Source organism: Callithrix jacchus, chromosome 4, assembly GCF_049354715.1.
Source record: "Callithrix jacchus isolate 240 chromosome 4, calJac240_pri, whole genome shotgun sequence".
Classification (NCBI taxonomy): Eukaryota; Metazoa; Chordata; class Mammalia; order Primates; family Cebidae; genus Callithrix; species Callithrix jacchus.
In genome coordinates this window covers 113,118,802-113,137,163 of record NC_133505.1, presented here as the reverse complement: position 1 = coordinate 113,137,163, position 18,362 = coordinate 113,118,802, and the positions used below count along the sequence as shown (strand labels likewise).

At 43.3% G+C, this 18,362-nt stretch overlaps 1 pseudogene across 1 annotated transcript in view; it reads right to left on the bottom strand.

Annotated features, from left to right (window-relative positions):
- Positions 1-315: 315 nt before the first annotated feature.
- The window catches only part of LOC100405708 (large ribosomal subunit protein eL8 pseudogene), a 32,942-nt pseudogene continuing 14,895 nt past the window's right edge, over positions 316-18,362 (bottom strand). Inside the window, exon 3 of the transcript XR_013534457.1 lies at positions 316-6,699. The product of XR_013534457.1 is annotated as a large ribosomal subunit protein eL8 pseudogene (transcript). The remainder of the gene's footprint in view (positions 6,700-18,362) is intronic.

Here is an 18,362-nt window from a genome sequence, read left to right as displayed (position 1 = left end):
TAATGGGCCAAGAGGGGTAGCTCATGCCTGTAATCCCAGCACGAGTTCAAGAGGTCAGGAGTTCGAGACCAGCATAGCCAAGGTGGAAACCCTGTCCCTACAAAAAAATACAAAATTCAGCTGTAATCCCAGATACTTGAGTGGCTGAGGCACATGAATCACTTAAACCCAGGAGATGGAAGTTGGAGTCAGCAGAGTGCAGTGGAACCCTGTACTTCAGCCTGAGTGACAGAGTGACACTGTCTCAAAATTAAAAAAAAAAAAAAAACAACAAACTAAACCAACCCCTGCCAAACTAAACCAAACAAAAAAAAATTTTTTTTGGAAGGAAAATTTGTATTGTTTTAATTATTTTTATGTACAGAAAACTCAACAGTGCACATGTAACACAGTTTCGTGGCAAGTTCTTTAGCCTTTGCCTTTTCGAGCTTGGCGATGCGAGCCACAGACTTGGGACCCAGAACATTGCCTCTCCAGTGACGACGGATCTCATCATATCTGTCATTGTAATTGGTGCGGATAGCTTCCACCAGCTTAGCCAAAGCACCTTTGTCTTCTGAGTTAACCTGTGTGAAGGCGACAGTGGTGCAGGTCTTCCTGTGGACTAGACGTCCCAGTCTTGCCTTCCCCTTGATAATGCAATAAGGGACTCCCATTTTATGACACAGGGCAGGCAAGAAGACAGCCAGCTCAATGGGATCCACATCGTGTGCAATCACCACCAGCTGAGCTTTCTTGTTCTCCACCAAGGTGGTGACGGTGTTAACTCCTGCTCAAAGGACAGGTGGTCTCTTAGAGGGCATGTCCCCTTTGCCAGCCGCTTTCTTCTCGGCCCGGGCCAACAGCCTCTGCTTCTTCTCTTGCTTTGTCTCTGGTCTCTACTTGTGGGCAGCTTAAGCAGCTGAGTAGCTGTTTGGCGGTCCAGGGCCTGGGTGAACTGGTTAATTGCAGGAGGCACTTTCAGCCCCTTATAGAGGATGGCTCTCTGTCGCTGCAACCTGATATAGCAGGGCCATTTCACAAAGCGGGTGAGGTCTCTTTTGGGCTGGGTGTCCTGTCCAATGCCAAAATTCTTAAGCCTTTTCTCAAACAGGGGATTCACCACTTTCTTAGCCTCCTGCTTCTTCACGACAGCAGGGGCCGGAGCCACCTTCTTCCCCTTGGCCTTCTTTCCTTTCGGCATCTTGAGCGGCGGGAACAGAGAGCCCAAAAAAATTTTAAAAAGCCACTTTATGATAACAAAATAGAATGTGTTAACTTTTTTTTTCAAGAGGCAGGGTCTGGCTCTGTCACTCAGGTTGGGGTACATGATCATAGCTTACTGTAGCCTCTAACTCCTGGGCTCAACTGATTCTCCTGCCTCAGCCTCCTGAGTAGCTGGGATTACAGACATACTCCACCACGCCCAACCAATTTTAAATTTTTTTGTAGAGACAGGGTTTGCTATGTTGTCCAGACTGGTCTTAACCTCCTGGTCTCAAGTGATTCTCCCTTTTTGGCCTCCTAAAGTGTTGGGATTATAGATGTGAGACACTGCACCAGGCCTAAAATGTGTTTAAAATTATGACTTTTGCCAGGTGTGGTGGCTCACACCTATAATCCCACCACATTGAGAGGCTGAGGTGGGCAGATCACTTGAGGTCAGGAGTTTGAGACCACCCTGGCCAAAATGGCAAAACCCCATTTCTACTAAAATACAAAAATTAGCTGAGTGTAGTGGTGTGCACCTGTAATCTCAGCTACTTGGGAAGCTAAAGCAGTAGAATCGCTTAAACCTGGGGTGTGGAGGTTGCCCTGAGCTGAGATGGTGCCACTGCATTCCAGCCTGGGCAACAGAGAAAGACTGTCTCAAAATAAACAAACAAACAAATAAATACAATGATGCCTTTTACTAACAAAAACTTACTGAACTATCTGAGATTATGGAATCTAATTATTATTGCCCATGTCTGAGCATTCCGTTAATGGGCTACAGATGGCTGGGTGAAACAAAAAGACATATATATATATATTTTTTTTTTGGTGGGGGGAGGAAGGAAGGAAGGAAGGGAGAAGGACGGTAGGGAGGAAGGAAGGGATGAAGGAAGGAAGGAAGGGAGGAAGCGGGGAGGGAGGGAGGGAGGGAGGGAAGGGAAGAAAGGAAATCAAGCAATGAAAGAGACATTGCCGACCTGGATCTAGCGGTTTACAAGTTGATTTCTTTTTTTTTTGAGAGAAGGAAAGAAAAAAAAATAATAAGTAAAGGAGAGGAAGAAAGAGGAGAGAAAGAGGGAGAGTAAATGGAAATATTCCTTTATTTTGAAAAAAATTGGGTATTAATAATGGCCAATCAATGTTTCATTTAAACTAATGGGTAGGTGTGATGTGGTATTGACAAGAATGTATATTTTGTGTATTTGAAGTGGGGAGCTCTATAAATATTTATTAAGTTTACTTGTTCTGGATCTGAGTTCGAGTCCTTGATATCCTTATTAATTTTCTGTCTCATTGAATCTAAGTCTCCTATCTGGGTGTTAGGATCATTAGCTCTTGTTGTTGCATTGATCCTTTTACCACTATATCTTTGTTGCTTTAAAATCTATTTTATCCGCTACGAGAATTGCTACTCCTGCTTTTTATTTATTTATTATTTATTTTTGCTCTCCATTTGGTTGGTAAATCTTTCTCCATCCCTTTGTTTTGAGTCTTTGTGTATCCTTGCATGTGAAACAGGTCTGGATGTAACATGCCGTTGGGTTTTGGCTGTGTCTTTTGATTGGGAATTTAGTCAATTTAAATTTAGGGTTACTGCCATTTGATGTTGACTGGCTGTTTTATCCATTCGTTGGTGTAAATTCTTCTTTATGTTGGTGCTCTTTACTTTTTGGTGTATTTTTAGAAAGGCTAATACTGGTTGTTTCTTTCTGTGTGTAATGCTTCTTTCAGAAGCTCTTGTAAAGCAGGCCTGGTGGTAATAAAATCTCTGAGTTCTTGCTTGTTTATAAAAGATTTTATTTTTCCTTCAGTTGTGAAGCTTAGTTTGGCTGGATATGAAATTCTGGGCTGAAGGTTCTGTTCTTTGAGGATGTTGAATATTGGCCCCCACTCTCTTCTGGCCTGTAGAGTTTCTGCCGAGAGATCTGCTGTAAGTCTGATAGGCTTGCCTTTGTGGGTAACATGACCTTTCTCTCTGGCTGCCCTTAGTATCCTCTCCTTCGTTTCAACCCTGGTGAATCTAACGATTATGTGCCTTGGGGTTGCTCTTCTTGAGGAATATCTCTGTGGTGTTCTCTGTATTACCTGGGGTTGAATGTTGACCTGCTTTGCTAGTTTAGGAAAATTTTCCTGAATAATATCCTGAAGGGTATTTTCCAGCTTGGATTCATTCTCTCCGTCGCATTCAGGTACACCTATCAAACGTAAATTTGGTCTTTTCACATAGTCCCACATTTCTTGGAGACTTTGCTCATTCCTTTTTATCCTTTTTTCTCTAATCTTGTCTTCTCGTTTTATTTCATTAAGTTGGACTTCGACCTCTGATATCCCTTCTTCTGCTTGAACAATTCGAGTGTTTAAACCTGTGCATACTTCTCGGAGTTCCTGTATTGTATTCTTCAGTTCCATTAATTCACTCATACTTCTCTCTAAGTTGTCTATTCTCAATAGGATTTCATCAAACCTTTTTTCAAAGTTCCTAGTTTCTTTACGTTGGGCTACAACATGTTCTTTTAACTCACCGAAGTTTGTTATTATCCATTCCTTGAAGAGTGATTCTGTCATCAGGAGGCGCTCGTTCTCCATCAAGCCTTGTTCCATTGTTGATGTGGAACTGTGATCATCTTTAGAGGGAGAGGCGTTCTGACTTTGAGTATTCTCAGCTTTTTTACGCTGGTTTCTTCCCATCATTGTAAATTTATCCTCCTGTCGTCTTTGAAATTACCAACTTTCAGATTAGGTCTCTTGAGTGGACGTCCAGGTTGTTAGTTCCCAGGGCCAGAGCAGCGGCGTTAAAACTGATGGTGCTTTTCTGCCCAGGATTCTCCTGTCGGGCTTCCTTCTTGTTTCCATAGTAGGCGACTCTGCCTTCCCGGGGCTCCAAACCTCGGTCAGAAGGGGAACCGGTCTTGTTTACTCTGCGCCGAGCGCTGCGGCGCGGAGGTGCCGGCGGAACCGCTGCGCCGACCATGAGAGTCGCGCTGGCGACTCGTGTGTTTCCACCACTGGGGGATCTTCTGCTCCGTGAGCGACCAGACTTTGAAAGTGTGGCATCCTCTAGTTCTCCGCGCCTTCCCTGAGAGCTGCAATCCCGGGATGTTAGCGATCGGCCATCTTGGATCGTTCTCTCAAAAAGACATATATATTTCATATATGTTTTGTAATCTTTGTAATTTTTTTTTTTTTGAGGTGGAGATTCACTCTTGTTGCCCAGGTTAGAGTGCAATGGTGTGATCTCAACTCACCGCAATCTCCTTCTCTTGGGTTCAAGTGATTCTCCCGCCTCAGCCTCCCAAGTAGCTGGGACTACAGGCATGCACCACCATGTCTGGCTACTAATTTTATATTTTTAGTAGAGACGGGGGTCCTACCATGTTGGTCAGGCTGGTCTTGAACTTCCAGCCTCAGGTGATCCGCCCACCTTGGCTTCCCAAAGTGCTGGGGATTACAGGTCTGAGCCTAACACACCCAGCTTTTTGTTTTTGAGAGAGAGTGTCACTCTTGTTGCTCAGGCTAGAATGCGATGGTGCCATCTCAGCTCACTGTAACCTCTGCCTCCTGGGTTCAAGCAATTCTCCTACCTCAGCCTCCCAAGTAGCAATTAGAGACACCCACCACCATGCCTGGCTAATCTTTTATATTTTTAGTAGAGACAAGGTTTCACTATGTTAGCCAGGTTGGTCTCAAACTCCTGACCTAGGTTATCCACTACCTTAGCTTCCCAAAGGCTGGGATTACAGGTGTGAGCCACTGTGCCCAGACTGTTTTTATAAATTTATTTTTCCTACTTTCACTTCTGCAGAATCATTCTGTTGTTATAGTCAATATTTTTGGCAATGACCTAAAAGAGCAAAGAACATATAATTGGATTCAAATATTAGTTGGGTAGGTTGTCTTTTTCTTTTTTCTTTTCTTTTTTTTTTTTTGAAACAGTATCTTGCTTTGTTGCCCAGGCTGAAGTGTAGTGGCACAATCTCAACTCAACCGCCACTTTCTGGGCTCAGGCTGAATAGGTTTTTATTTAAAATACTTATTAAAGTAAACAATAGAAAAATTAAATTTATTTTGATTTATTTAGGTTTTCGAGACAGGGTCTAACTCTGTCACCCAGGCTGAAGTGCAGTAGCATAACCACAGCTCACTGCAGCCTTGAACTCCCAGGCTCAAGCGATTCTCCCATCTCAGACTCCCAAGTAGCTGGGACTATAAGTGCCAAGACTATGCCCAGTCAATTCTTTTTTGAGACAGAGTCTTGCTCTGTTGCCCAGGCTGGAGTGAAGTGGCGTGATCTTGGCTGACTGTAACTTCCAGCTCCCAGGTTCAAGCAATTCTTGTGCCTCAGCCTCCTGAGTAGCTGGGACTACAGGTGTGCACCACAACACCTGGCTAATTTTTGTATTTTTAGTAGAAACAGGGTTTCACCTTGTTGGCCAGGTTGGTCTCGAACTCCTGAGCTCAATTGATCTGCCTCCCTTGGCCTCCTTTGGAGTCCTGTGATTACAGCCCTGAGCCACCATGCCCGGCCCCCCAGTTAATTTTTTAATTTTTTGTAGTGACAGGGTCTCACTATGTTACCCAGGCTGGTCTCAAACTCCTGGGTTCAGGCAGTCCTCCCCACTCAGCCTCCCAAATTGCTGGGATTACAGGAGCGAGCCATCACATTTGGCTATGAAAAATTAAGTTGATTTAATATTAAAAAGATATTTCAAAAAATTTTTTCCTTCTAAAATATTCTAAATTTCTACTAAAATTAAAAAGAGTACATTATTAATGAATATTGACATTTACATTCTATAAAGCTGATATTTCAAATTTAGTTTTTGTGGGTATGTTTTTTGGTTTTTTAGACGGAGTTTCGCTCTGTCACCCAGGCTGGAGTGGAGTGGCATGATCTTGGCTCACCGTAACCTCTACCTCCCAGGTTCAAATCTCCTGCCTCAGCCTCTGGAGTAGCTGGGATTATAGGCAGCAGCCACAGTGCCCCACTAATTTTTAGTATTTTTAGTAGAGATGGGGTTTCGCTATATTGCCCAGGCTGGTCTTAAACTCCTAACCTCTAGTGATCCATCTGCCTCGGCCTCCCAGTGTGCTGGGATTATAGGCATGAGCCACTGCACCCGGCCTAAATTTAGTTTTTCGTCATTAAATACTGGCCCTGCATAGTAATTCACTCAACTGAGTTTGAGGCTGCAGTGAGCCATGATTGTGCCACTGTACTCATCCTGGGTGACAAGTGGGGTCCTGTTTTGAAAGAAAGAAAGAAAGAGAGAGGGAAGGAAGGAAGGAAGAAAGGAAGGAAGGAAGGAAGGAAGGAAGGAAGGAAGGAAGAAAGAAAGAAAGAAAGAAAGAAAGAAAGAAAGAAAGAAAGAAAGAAAGAAAGGGAAGGGAAGGAAGAACAGAGGAAGGAAGGTCAAATACTGGCTGGGCATGGTGGCTCACATGTTAGCAAACTGCACAATGTTCCTCGGCAGCCACAAGCAGTTGTACTGGATACCACTCTAAGTCCTGAAAACCAACAGAACCACAAATCAGAACATGAAGAGGAGGAAGAAAATGGACTTCAGCCCACTGGAAGATTAGAACCCGTTTTGTAAGAACGTACTGACTTCCCAGTGTCAGAGAGGAAAGATTGCCAAGTTAAAGAATTCTGTTTTTCTCTGATCTAAATTGTTTTTACATCATTCCTATCCTTCCCACAACATAGCAATGTCTATGTTCAACTTTGGCAGTGGCACAACCTACCAAGTGACCTGGTGTTTGTAGCCAGGTACCTCTGTTTTGAGGACATAGGACGAGATGTGGAGAAGCATTTCCCTGAGGCCTGAACGGTGTAAGCCACAGAATGGGTGTGTTACAGGAACGAGGTCTGCATCCAGATCCCAAGAGAGGGTTCTTGGATCTCATGCAAGAAAGAATTCAGGGTAAGGCTGGGCTTGGTGGCTCACGCCTGCAATGCCAGCACTTTGGGAGGCCCAACGGGGTGGAATCACTTGAGATCAGGAGTTCAAGACCAGCCTGGCCGACATGGAGAAACCTTGTCCCTACTAAAAATATATAACATTGTCATGGCATTTGTAAACTGTCATGCTGCAGGTGGGAGTGCAGTGGTGAGGATGACTGGAGGTCACTCTCAGATTATCTTGGTTTTGGTGGGTTTTATCTAGCTTCTTTACTACAACTTGTTTTTTCTTTCTTTTCTTTTTTTTTAAAGACAGAGTCTCGCTGTGGCATCGAGGCTGCAGTCCAGTAGCATGATCTCAGCTCACTACAACCTCTACCTTCTGGGTTCAAGTGATTCTCCTGCCTCAGCCTCCTGAGTAGCTAAAATTACAGGCACACACCACCATGCCCAGCTAATTTTTGTACTTTTAATAGCGATGGGGTTTCACCATGTTGGCCAGGCTGGTCTTGAACTCCTGCTCTCAAGTGATCCACCCACCTCAGCTTCCCAAAGTGCTGAGATTACAGGAGCAAGCCACTGTGCCTGGCCTGTTTTATTGGCAAGGTCTTCATGACTTGAATTTTGTGTCAAACTTCTATCTCATCCTGTGAATTAAAATGCCTAACTGTCTGGTCATACAACCCAGTAGTTCTCAGTCTTATTTTACCTCCTATTCAAGATGGAATTGCTCTGGTTTAAACGCCTCTGACATTTCCCCACTCCCTTTTATAAGAGAACCCTTGGCCAAGTGTGGTAGCTCAGGTCTGTAATCCCAGCACTTTGGGAGGCCGAGGTGGGTAGATCACCTGAGATCAGGAGTTTGAGACCAGCCTGGCCAACATGGTGAAAGCCTGTTTCTACTAAAAATACAAAAAATTAGCCGGGCATGGTGGTGCATGCCTGTAATCCCAGCTACTTGGGAGGCTGAGGCAGGAGAATCTCTTGAACCCGGGAGACGGAGGTTGCAGTGAGCCAATATGGCACCATTGCACTCCAGCTTGGGCAACAAGAGTGAAACTCTGTCTCAAAAAGAAAAGAAAAGAAAAGAAAACATTCAATAAGCTTATCCTGCATTCCTACACAAGCAGTACAAAAGCAAATATATTCCACAAGAGTAAAGCAAAATTAGTACAATTATTCTAAGTTAACTAAATTAGAAGGCTTTCCATGAACTGGGCAACTACTGGAACCAAGCTGATATGGGGTTGCTAGATGATTCCAATACATGCCCAGGATTAGAATATTGATCCAGATTTTTACATTACCCATTCCTCTTGTAGAGACAGGGTTTCACCATGTTGGCCAGGCTGGTCTTGAACTCCTGATCTTTAATGATCCGCCCACCTTGGCTTCCCAAAGTGCTGGTATTACAGGAGCACTCTGTGCTGCAGTCAGAGATTACTGCTTGATTCACACGAACAAGTAGGGTTAGTCTAAATTGCAGAAACAAACTTAAAAACAATGGGCAAGACTAGAATTTAATAAGTGTACGATAGTTCTTGAAACATAATTTTTCAGGCCAGGTAAGGTGGCTCACACCTGTAATCCCAGCACTCTTGGAAGCTGAGGTGGGTGGATCACCTAAGGTCTGGAGTTTGGGAACAGCCTGACCAACATGGAGAAATGCCGTGTCTATTAAAAATACAAAAACTAGCTAGGCATGGTGGTGTGTGCCTGTAATCTCAGCTACTTGGGAGGCTGGGGCAGGAGAATCACTTGAACTTGGGAGGTGGAGGTGGAGGTTAGCCAAGATCACGTCATGTACTCCAGCTTGGGTAACAAGAGTGAAAGTCCGTCTCAAAAAAAAAAAAAAAAAAAAAAAAAATTAGAGAAGAAAAAAAAAATAAACTCCATCTCAAAAAGAAAAAAACATAGTTTTTCTCTCTCCATTTCCTCATTTTTACTAAAGACAAATAATGATAAGACCAATTTATTATACTTGGCCTGATTATTAGTGAAAAGTGCAACAAGAATAATTATTTTCCACATAAGCTGTTTTTAAATTGGCTATTATGGAACTCTGTTCCATAGAAGGAATCCCAGATAAGACCTTTTTTTTAAAGCTGAGCCCTGCAATGGGTTTGTAACCCGAAATACCTATGAGTTGAATAAATTCCTCTCCTCTTGAGGTCCCTAGATAACTTGGGGCTCCTGGACATATAAGAAAGTGACATTCATTACTTACCACAGGTCAGAAACCTTGTGCAGTGTCCTTTGGAGATAAGGTTTGAGGCCAGTTCCTCAGGGGCTTTTATTGGGTCTACAAGTCAAATCTTTTTCTTTTCTTTTTTTTTTTTTTTTGAGATGGAGTCTCACTCTGTTGCCTAGGCTGGAGTGCAATGGCACAATCTCGGCTCACTGCAAACTCTGCTTCTTGGGTTCAAGCAATTCTCCTGCCTCAGCCTCCCTGGTAGCTGGGACTACAGGCATGCACCACCACACCTGGCTAGGTTTTGTATTTTTAGTAGAGACAGAGTTTTACCATGTTGGTTAGGCTGGTCTTGTACCACTGACCTTGTGATCTGCCTGCCTCGGCCTCCCAAAGTGCTGGGATTATAGGTGTGAGCCACTGCACCAGCCAGAAAACAGATTCTTATTGCACTTATGCAGATAACTATATATAAGTTATGAATACAAATAGTTTCAAATTATGGAGAAATCAGGTAGAGAGAAACAAATATGCTCCAAACTGTGTTCACAGGAGTGAATTGTTAAAAGCTGTAATTAGCTGAAAAGTTTCCTTGACTCTGAAAGAACAAAACAAAGGATCAGCAACATTTTAAGCAAAGTTAAAAAAATTACTTTCGATTTCTTCAGCTTAGTTCATGCAGTTAACTTCTGATTGATATTCATAAATATTTCAGCCCTCCATGAGTCCTGAAAGTTTTTTCCTCTATTCTAATGTTTCAATTTGCTAAACTATCAAAAACTTGCATTTAAGAATATCTGTCAGGCCAGGCATGGTGGCTCAAGCCTGTAATCCCAGTACTTTGGGAGGCAGAGGGAGGTGGATCATGAGGTCAGGAGTTCGAGACCAGCCTGGCCAGCATGGTAAAACCCCATCTCTACTAAAAATACAAAAAATTATTTGGGTGTGGTATCGTGAACCTGTAGTCCCAGCTACCTGGAAGACTGAGGCAGGAGAATTGCTTGAACCAAGGAGGTGGAGGTTGTAGTGAGCCGAGATCGTGCCATTGCTCTACAGCCTGGGCAAAGAGATTACAGGCATGAGCCACTGTGCCCGGCACACTGTTAACTCTTAGCCAACTTTTACTTTTGGTGAAAACCTTGGTAAATTCAGAATTTTAATTATGTAGGTGGGGAGCCTACCACAGCAGACAGAAGTGCAGATAAGGTCTGACTCTTTTCATTGTCTAACTTCATGTGTCCCTGGCCTTATCTAACTGTAAAGCAGGAAAGTTGTACAGTTAAAAGAGTCACTGGTGTGGCATGGTGGCTCAAGCCTGTGTTTCTCTGCCAGTGTTCCTCTAAAAGCACCTTTCCCTGGACTGGGGTGAGGGAAAGCACCCTGCTCTGCAGTTCCTGCAGGGGGCGCCTGGCACCCCACTTGGGAACTGGAGAACTTGTTTTGTTGAGTGCTTTTGAGCTTCAGTTGATATAGAGACAGAAAGGACTCCCATGTTCACACCTTATTACAGTCTCCAGGATAAATATGATCATTTTCATTTTACAGGAGGATCAGAAAGGCAAGTCTGTGGTAGAAGTGGCTGAGCTGAAATCTGAGCTCAGGTCTGCTTGTTCCTGTAGGTTATAGGTGAGACAGAAATAATATGCCATGCTGGCCGGGCACGGTGGCTCATGCCTGTAATCCCAGCACTTTGGGAGCCAAGGCAGGTGGATCACCTGAGGTCGGGAGCTTGAGATCAGCCTGACCAACATGGTGAAACCCCATCTCTACTAAAAATAGAAAATTAGGTGGGCATGGTGTACATGCCTGTAATCTCAGCTACTTGGGAGGCTGAGGCAGGATAATTGCTTGAATCCAGGAGGCAGAGATTATGGTGAGCCAAGATTGTGCCACTGCACTCCAGCCTGGGCAACAAGAGCAAAACTCTGTCTCAAACAAAAAAAAAAGATATGCCATGTTGTACCAAGGATGGCCACATCTGAGGCTCTAAGACAAATACAAAATTACTGAAGATGAAAGGGGAATATTCAGAAACACCCAGGAGGCAGGTGGTGATGTGGAGCTGGAAATTCCAGTGAGAAACTGGCGTAGGTTTTGGGCTGTCCTTAGAGAGGAGACAGGAAAAAGCATGAAAAGAGATACATGAATATGTCACATGGATAACTGAAGCAAGTGCACACCTGCATATGTAATTAGTACTTGTGGGTTTAAAAAATTTTTTAATTAAAAATCTTTATTCATTTATTTATTCTTTTTTTTTTTTTTTTTTTTTGAGACGGAGTTTCACTCGTTACCCAGGCTGGAGTGCAATGGTGCGATCTCGGCTCACTGCAACCGCTGCCTCCTGGGTTCAGGCAATTCTCCTGCCTCAGCTTCTTGAGTAGCTGGGATTACAGGCACATGCCACCATGCCCAGCTAATTTTTTGTATCTTTGTTAGTAGAGACGGGGTTTCACCATGTTGACCAGGATGGTCTTGATCTCTTGACCTCGTGATCCACCCGCCTCGGCCTCCCAAAGTGCTGGGATTACAGGCTTGAGCCACCGCACCTGGCCTATTTATTCCTTTTAAATAGAGACAGTGTTTTGCCATGTTGCCCAGGCTGGTTTTGAACTCCTGGGCTCGAGCAATCTGCCTGCCTTGACCTCCTAAAGTGTTGGGATTATTGGTGTGAGCCACCGCACCCAGCCAATATTTGAATTGAGTTTGGGGTGGTACAGGAAGAGCTAGGAAGAATTGGAGTGAGCCACTGGATGCTCAGGTTTTAGTGAGGAATGGGGTCCATCTGTAGACTCCTCTTCAGGCTGCCAGTCATATTCAGGGGTCAGATCCTCCTTCCACAGGGGTTTCTCACATAAGCAGTCAAGTGGGAACCTGGAGAATTACTTGAGAAATATCCCCATCTGAGCCTCCTGTTACTGGTGAAATGGCATGCAGGGAACAGGATGGATTCTTTCTGTTGACTGGCCCGGAGTGGTCCTGCTATGAGTCAAGGGGAAAGGTGTAAGAGCATATACCAAGATATCTTCCTGGGAGCCCTCTGATGTTACACTCACCTGACCCTTCTGTAAATGGCCTTTATTTAACTATTTCTCTCAGCCTATAGGACTTGCCCATAAGCCAGGGCAAGTATTAAGTAGAATTGTAAAAATACATGCAATTTTTATTTTCTAGCCTCTACTTGCTTTGAGGATCCAGATTTAAAATAATATCAATACATTCTTTATCTATTGGAAATGACAAGGCTGGGTATGGTGGCTCACATCTGTAATTCTAGCACTTTGGCAGGCCAAAACAGTGGATCTCTTGAGCCCAGGAGTTCAAGATAAGCCTGAGAAATATAGAGAGACTTCATCTCTACAAAAAATACAAAAATTCGCCAGGTATGGTGGTATGCATCTGTAGTCCTAGCTACTCAGGAGGCTGAGGAGGGAGGATCACTTGAGCCTGGGAGGTGGAGGTTGCAGTGAGCCAAGATCATGTCACTGGACTCCAGCCTGGGTGACAGAGCGAGATGCTGTTTCAAAAATAAACAAAACGAACAAACAACAAAAAGAAATAACAAAATGTTCTTAACCTACTACACCCTTATGCTTCTAGTTCTTTTGAGATTGAATTCTCTATAGTGACACACAATTGCTAACACCAGTGTTTGGGTATCCTGTAATTCCCCAGATCTCTGGGTTTGGTTGATATAGAATCATACTGTTCAATATGGCAACCACTAGCCAGTGGCTTTTGAGTACTTGAAATGTGGCTGCTCTGCCTTGAGATACGCTGTAAATGGAGAACACACAGAACTTTAGATCTAAAAGACTTAACATGTATGGTAGACTCTAAAATGACTCCTGATAATTCCTGCCTTCTGGTATTCACAGCCCTGTGGAATCTCCTTCCCCTGAGTGTGGGCAGGACTGGAATTTGATTGTAATCAATAGAATATGACAGAGATGATGGGATGTCACTTTCGTAATTATGTTACATATGATTGTAGTGTCCATCTTATTAGAAAACTCTCTCACTAAAAAAAAATTTTTTTTAATTTAAAAATTTTATTTTTAGTCTTTCTTTTTTTTGTGGGGGAGACAGAGTTTCGCTCTTGTTACCCAGGCTGGAGTGCGATGGCACGATCTTGGCTCACCGCAACCTCCGCCTCCTGGGTTCAGGCAATTCTCCTGCCTCAGCCTCCTGAGTAGCTGGAACTACAGGCACACGCCACCATGTCCAGCTAATTTTGTATTTTTAGTAGAGATGGGGTTTCACCATGTTGACCAGGATGGTGTTGATCTCTTGACCTTGTGATCCACCTGCCTCGGCCTCCCAAAGTGCTGGGATTACAGGTGTGAGCCACCGCGCCCGGCCTATTTTTAGTCTTTTTTTTTGGGAGACAGAGTTTCGCTCCTCTCACCCAGGCTAGAGTGCAATCTCTGCTCACTGAAACCTTTGCCTCCCAGGTTCAAGCGATTCTCCTGCCTCAGCTTCACGAATAGCCGGGCTTACAGGTGTGCACCATCATACCTGGCTAATTTTTTGTATTTTAGTAGAGACAGGGTTTTGCCACATTGGCCAGGCTGGTCTCGAACTCCTGACCTCAAGTGATCTGCCCGCCCTGGCCTCCCAAAGTGCTGGGATTACAGGCGTGAGTCACTGCACCTGGCTGAAAATTAAAATTTAAAATCTGTGGTTTGCATTGTATTGCTACTGGCAACACTGGTATAGAGCTCCAAGGAGACAAGAATTTCATGTAGCTTACATAGCCCAGCATACTAAAGGGAGTTGGCTATCACATCCTTAGCATTACCCTCTCACTTACTAGGGCATGCCATGCAAACAGAAAATACTTTACCACTTCTGGAAAAGAATGTTTCACTCTTTTTTAAGCTGGGTGAAGCTGTTGTATAATTTTTTTGCACAAAGGTGAAATCTGCAGTCTTCTTACTTTTAAATACTGCCTTCGGAGTTTAATTTGTTTCAGATTAACAGCAGGTGTCAGATTCAGATGTAATTAAAGAAGAAAAAAACAATTGCAAATTAAACGCAAAATTTTGAATTTCCTTATTTGCTACAGAAGCTACACAATCAGAGAATACATGCTAATTATTTTGAATTATTTGTTTATGCATTGTGTCATATGTTTGCCTTTTACTGATTAATGCTCCACAGCTTATGTTACATCCTTTGTGGCTAATGAATAAAGCTGTAGTGGCATGACTAGCGACTCTATATTCTAGAGGACTCTTTCTCACATGACCCTGCTACCCCAGTCCCCTGGGAATTGCTGTTGTTCAAAGCAACTGATGCTAATGTAGGTTGCTACAACCCTTCAGTGTGTTAGAACAGAAAAAAAGTGTTGAAAATAATTTTAACTGAGACACTTGGGTACTCAGAGACGGGTAACTAGTTGTTGCACCTTTAAATTAAAACCGGTGGGAACGATCCAAGATGGCCGATCGCTAACATCTCGGGATTGCAGCTCCCAGTGAAAGCTCAGAGAACGAGAGGACGCCACACTTTCAGACAAATATTGGTCACTCACGGAGCAGAAGATTCCCAGTGGAGGAACTCCACGGATCGCCAGCACGACTCTTGTGGCTGGCGCAGCGGTTTCGCTGGCACCTCAGCGTGGTAGCTTTCGGTGCAGAGTAAACGGGACTGGTTCCCCTTCTGACCGAGGTTTGGAGGAGCCACACGGGTCGCCAGTGCGACTCTTGTGGCCGGCGCAGCGGTTGTGCTGGCACCTCGGCGCGGCAGCTCTTGGTGCAGAGTAAACTGGACTGGTTCCCCTTCTGACCGCAGTTTGGAGCTCCGGGAAGGTGGAGTCGCCTATTACGGACTCAAGAAGGAAGCCAGACTGGAGATTCCTGGGCAGAAAAGCACCATCAGTCTTAACGCTGCTATTTGCCCGGCGCAGTGGGTTGCTCAGATTTCGGCCCTGGGAATTAACAACTTGGACGTCCACTCAGAGACCTAATTTGAAAGTTGGTAATTACAAAGACAACAGGTGGATAAATTTACAATGATGGGAAGAAACCAGCATAAAAAGGCTGAGAATACTCAAAATCAGAATGCCTCTCCCTCTAAAGAGGATCACAGTTCCTCATCAACAAGGGAACAAGACTTGATGGAGAACGAGTGCATCCTATTAACAGAATCAGGCTTCAGAAGATGGATAATAAGAAACTTCTGTGAGTTAAAAGAACATGTTGTAGCCCAATATAAAGAAACTAAGAACTTTGAAAAAAGGTTTGACGAAATCCTAATGAGAATAGACAACTTAGAGAGCAATAAAAGTGAATTAATGGAACTGAAGAATACAATGCAGGAACTCCGAGAATTATGCACAGGTTTAAACACTCGAATTGTTCAAGCAGAAGAAAGGATATCAGAGGTCGAAGTCCAACTTAATGAAATAAAACGAGAAGACAAGATTAGAGAAAAAAGGATAAAAAGGAATGAGCAAAGTCTCCAAGAAATGTGGGACTATGTGAAAAGACCAAATTTACATTTGATAGGTGTACCTGAATGCGACGGAGAGAATGAATCCAAGCTGGAAAATATTCTTCAGGATATTATTCAGGAAAATTTTCCTAAACTAGCAAAGCAGGACAATATTCAACCCCAGGTAATACAGAGAACACCACAAAGATATTCCTCAAGAAGAGCAACCCCAAGGCACATAATCGTTAGATTCACCAGGGTTGAAACGAAGGAGAAAATACTAAGGGCAGCCAGAGAGAAAGGTCAGGTTAATTACAAAGGCAAGCCTCTCAGACTTACAGCAGATCTCTCAGCAGAAACTCTATAAGCCAGAAGAGAGTGGGGGCCAATATTCAACATCCTCAAAGAACAGAACTTTCAGCCCAGAATTTCATATCCAGCCAAATTAAGCTTCACAACTGAAGGAAAAATAAAATCTTTTATGAACAAGCAAGAACTCAGAGATTTTATTACCACCAGGCCTGCTGTACAAGAGCTTCTGAAAGAAGCATTACACATAGAAAGAAACAACCAGTATTAGCCTTTCTAAAAATATACCAAAAAGTAAAGAGCATCAACATAAAGAAGAATTTACATCAACAAATGGATAAAACAGCCAGTTAACATCAAATGGCAGTAATCCTAAATTTAAATCGATTAAATCCCCCAATCAAAAGATACAGCCAAAACCCAATGGCATGTTACATCTAGACCCACTTCACATGCAAGGATACACGAAGACTCAAAACAAAGGGATGGAGAAAGATTTACCAACCAAATGGAGAGCAAAAATAAATAAATAAATAAAAAGCAGGAGTTGCAATTCTTGTGTCTGAGAAAATAGATTTTAAAGCAACAAAGATACAGTGGTAAAAAGATCAATGCAACAACGAGAGCTAACTATCCTAACACCCAGATACATAGAGACTTAGACTCAAAGAGACAGAAAATTAATAAGGATATCAAGGACTCGAACTCAGATCCGGAACAAGTAAACTTAATAAATATTTATAGAGCTCTCCACTTTAAATACACAAAATATACATTCTTGTCAAAACCACATCACACCTACTCATAGGTTTAAATGAAACATTGATTGGCCATTATTAATACCCATTTTTTTTAGAATAAAGCAACATTTCCATTCTCTCTCCCTCTTTTTCTTCCTCTTTCTTCCTCTCCACTCCTTTTTTTTTCTTTCCTTCTCTCAAAAAAAGGAAAAAAAGAAATTAACTTGTAGACCTCTAGATCCAGGTCAGCAATGTCTCTCTCATTGCTTGATTTCCTTCCTTCCCTTCTCTCTCTCCCTCCCTCCCTTCCTCCTTTCCTCCCTTCCTGCCTTCCTCCCTTCCTAAAAAAAAAAAATATTTAAACCGGCATTTAAAAATATGTGTACCTTTCATTATTTGTTCATTTATTTTTTTGAGGTGGAGTCTCACCGTATTGCCCAGGCTGGAGTGCAATGGCTCAATCTTCGCTCACTGCCACCTCCACCTCTTGGGTGCAAGCGATTCTCCTAATTTAGCCTTCAGAGTAGCTGGGATTACAGGTGCACACCACCAAGCCCGGCCAACTTTTGTATTTCTCGTAGAGACAGGGTTTCACCATGTTGGCTAGGCTAGTCTGGAATTCCTGACTTCAGGTGATATGCCCACTTAGGCCTCCCAAAGTGCTGGGATTACAGGCGTGAGCCACCACGCCCAAATGTATCTTCTTTAAAGGAGTTTGAGAAGTTTAGGGAAGAGTGAGGAGCTTCCAGCAGCAGCACCGCTCAGTATCTTCCCTATTGTCTCAAGCAATTTAGCCAGCAAAACAAAACAAATAACAACGAAACAACACTGTTTGATATTACCTCATCCAAGTACTTTCCTAAGTGTGTATCGAGCATTCCTTCACACCACATATAGAATTCTCAAGAAAGAAGAATTTTAAGGAAAATATTGTCTATCTTATTTCTAGAGGTGCTTCAGTCCCCTTGTAGATTGGGGGTTTGGCAGTCCTCATCTTTAGTTTCACTCTGGACAGTCAGATGTGCAAGATCTTCACCCAGATGAATCTTTCATAAATACTTTTCTTCTTTCTTTCTCTTTCTCTCTCTCTCTCTCTTTCTTTCTTTTTTTTTTTTTTTTTGAGTCAGAGTTTCTCCCAGGCTGGATTGCAATAGCAAAATCTCGGCTCACTGCAACCTCCGCCTCCCAGGTTCAAGTGATTCTCCTGCTTCAGCCTCTCAAGTAGCTGGGATTACAGGTGTGCACCAATGCACCTGGCTAATTTTGTACTTTTAGTAGAGATAGGGTTTTTTTTCTTTTTTTTGAGACAGAGTCTGGCTTTGTTGCCCAGGATGGAGTTCAATGGCTTGATCTCAGCTCACTGCAACCTCTGCCTCCTGGGTTCAAGCGATTCTCCTGCCTTAGTCTCCTGAGTAGCTGGGACTACAGGTGCATGCCACTACACTTGGCTAACTTTTCGTATTTTTAGTAGAGATGGGGTTTCACCGTGTTAGCCAGGATGGCCTCGATTTCCTGACCTTGTGATCCGCCTGCCTCAGCCTCCCAAAGTGCTGGGATTACAGGCATGAGCCACCACGCCCAGCAAAGATGG